This window comes from Corapipo altera, unplaced genomic scaffold (assembly GCF_003945725.1).
Source record: "Corapipo altera isolate COAL_440 unplaced genomic scaffold, ASM394572v1 171, whole genome shotgun sequence".
Lineage (NCBI taxonomy): Eukaryota > Metazoa > Chordata > Aves > Passeriformes > Pipridae > Corapipo > Corapipo altera.
In genome coordinates this window covers 824,034-827,360 of record NW_020884972.1, presented here as the reverse complement: position 1 = coordinate 827,360, position 3,327 = coordinate 824,034, and the positions used below count along the sequence as shown (strand labels likewise).

The 3,327-nt window shown below is 38.2% G+C and overlaps 1 protein-coding gene across 3 annotated transcripts in view; it reads right to left on the bottom strand.

Moving 5' to 3' along the window:
- Window positions 1-3,327, bottom strand: part of DPYSL2 (dihydropyrimidinase like 2) — a 59,078-nt gene that overhangs the window by 4,095 nt on the left and 51,656 nt on the right. The gene's annotated exons all lie outside the window — the stretch shown is intronic.

Genomic DNA, 3,327 nt, shown 5'->3' with positions numbered 1-3,327 from the left:
CCCACAGCCCCCAGGACACAGCCCCACAGCTGCCCAGATGTTGCTAAGCCAGTGACACACATTGCAAGGCTGGTGGTTGGTAAGAGGATTGGGAAGCCCACGTCATCTGCTCTGCCTGATCCCTGGGGAGCTGCTCCATATCCCTGTCTATTTTGCATCTATATCTATTTTACATCTATATTTTATATCTGTACCTATTTTGTATCTATACCTTTTTTACATCTGTATCTATTTTACATCTGTATCTATTTTATATCTATACCTATTTTATATCTTTTTTATATCTGTATCTATTTTACATCTGTATCTATTTTATATCTATATCTATGTTATATCTATACCTATACCTATTTTACATCTATACCTATTTTATATCTATTTTACATCCATATCTACTTTACATCTATACCTATTTTATATCTACACCTATTTTTTATCTATACCTACTTTATATCTCTATCTATTTTATATCTATATCCATGTAAAACTTGGATGTGCCTCTATCCAACCCAACCAGTTCTGCAGCAAACAAGGTTAATTTGCACTATTTTCCTACAAGTTAAAAGCAGTGTTTCTGCAGCCTGACACCTCCCACCACACTAAGCTGAGGGGTCTCAGTCCATGAGCCCCCCAAGGCTCCTTGGCAATATGGACCCAGTGCTTTGCACTTCCAAAAACCCCACTGTTGGGTGATCATGGTGTGGGACAGGGTAAAGTGCTGTACCTGACTCTAGGTAGCTTGTGTAGGACAAAAATCCTATTAACTAATGCTAAGCTTAATTAATTTAAACACCCCAAGATTTTTATGACTCCAAAAATTGAAGCATTTAGTACTTTTGGACAAAAATCCTATAATCCTGTAAATTAATACGTGACACAGGACGTGCTCTGGACTGTTGTGGCTCCAGCCCACAGAGTCACCCAGTCTGTCCCCTGCCCTGCAGGTGCTGCCCTTTAATGATCCCAACCTTCCTGCCGTGGAATTAAAGGCTCCTGACAACTCCCAAATGCAATTTCTCCCTCCTCCCCAAAAAGCAAAGAGGGCAGGACCGCCCAGGGGAGCCAGGCTGGCTGCCCAGCCCGGGAGCTCCAGCTTGGCTTAAATGCAATTATTCCAGCTGAGATGCTGCCCAATTGGATTTAGAGGTCACACTTGTGCTGCTGGGGGAGACAGAGCACAGCAGCCCCCGGGGATCTGGACTGATCTGGAACTCTGCAGGGCTGAGCTCTGGGAGGCTGGAATTGGGATAACTTGGAACTTCTTCCAAAGAACTATCAAGGGAACTCAAGGGACTGGAGCACAAGTGCTGTGAGGAGAGGCTGAGGGAGCTGGGGCTGTTCAGCCTGGAGAAGAGGAGGCTCAGGGGAGACCTCCTCACTCTCTGCAACTCCCTGACAGGAGGGGGGAGCCAGCTGGGGGTTGGGCTCTTTTCCCAGGCAACCATCAGCAAGACAAGAGGGCTCGGGCTTCAGCTGTGCCAGGGGAGGGTTAGGTTGGAGATCAGGAAGAATTTCTTTGCAGAGAGGGTGCTCAGCCATTGGAATGGGCTGCCCAGGGAAGGGGTGGATTCTCCATCCCTGAAGGTTTTTAAGCTGAGCCTGGATGTGGCATCAGTGCCATGGGCCGGGAACCACGGCGGGGTTGGATCAAGGGTTGGACTGGATGATCTTGGAGGTCCCTTCCAACCCAGCTGATTCTGTGATTCTATGAAGGTGCCTTGCAAGGAAGGGGCAGCTGAGCCGTGGCCAGCAGGGCTCACAAGGGGCCAGCAGGGCTCACAAGGGGCCAGCGGGGCTCACACAGCTCTGGCTCTGCCCAGGAGAGGGCAACACCACCCCTGGCAGCCAGCTCTCCTCAGGAATGGGATTCCTCCAGAACTGAAGCTCTCAAACCCTCAGCAGCTGAGCTGAGCTGAGCTCAGTCACCTCCCCCGGCAGACACAGCGAAAGACACTTTTTATTTCACAGAATCCAACACTTTTAGTCTCTTCAAAATAGAAAATTCTCCCTTTGCAGCAGTCAGGAGGCTGTGCCTGTGACTCACAGTCACCAGACAGGAGCAGCTGATTGTATGTGACAGCACCATGTCTCCAGAAAAATAAATGACAATAAATGACAATTCTGCATTGCTGCTGCAAGGTTTGATATATAAATTAATATTATAACTATTAATAACTTCTCTTGGTACCTCTGTGGCACATTATCTACATGTCCAGACTGGGGAGTTCCTGGACACAGAATCTGTCTGGGTGTCCCAAGGCAGAGAAGAATTAAAGATAAATAATACTAAAAGTATTATTAAAAATATTATTTAAATATCATTATACTACTATTTAATATAATTAATATTATATATTTTTATATTTTATTAAAAATTGGTTTATTCTGAATATTATTAACTAAAAATATTGTTTAAATATTTTGAAATACTAAAAATAAAATAAATAAAAATAAACATATATAACATTATTATTAAATTATATATTATTAAAATATTGTAAAAATAAAAATATAAAATAGACATATAAAACTATTATTAAAATATTATTAAAATATTATAAAATATTATAAATTAAATAAACAATAAAATATTGTTATTAATATGTTGTAGAATATTAATAAGGTTATATTAGAAATAAATTATATTATTAAAAATAAGAATAGAATATCATTAAAATACTAGTATAATAAAAGATTAAAAAATAAAAATATCACTAAAATATTAACAAAAACTATTAAATGTATTATATAATATATATAATATTATAAATATTCTTTTAATATTATTAGAAATAAAAATATTTAAAAGAACATATTATTAAAATAAAAATATCATTTAAATTAAAACTATTAAAATTAAAATATTAAAAACAAAAACACTATTTAAAATAAAAATATTACGAAAAATATTATGAAAAATAAAAATTTTGTTAAAATAAAATATTGTTAAAATAAAAATATTATTAAAATAAAAATATTGCTAAAATAAAAATATTATATAGTAAAAATATTATTTAAATAAAAATATTATTGAAATGAAAATATTATTAAAATGAAAATATTATTAGAAATTGAACTATTATTAAAAATAAAAATATTATTAGAAATACAATTTGCAGCAAATGCAAGCTCAACCCAAAGCATGTTCCTGCAATGACTCAAGTGAATAGCAAAAGCGAAAGAGCAAAGAGCCACATGTGGCTCCTGTCCAGGGAACATTCCCTGTTGCAGGAGCGTGGCCCGAGCCAGGGGACAGCAGCTGTTTTGCACCCCCTGGCACAGCCCAGCCCTGCACTGCCCCTGCTCCAGAGCCCAGCCCTGCACTCC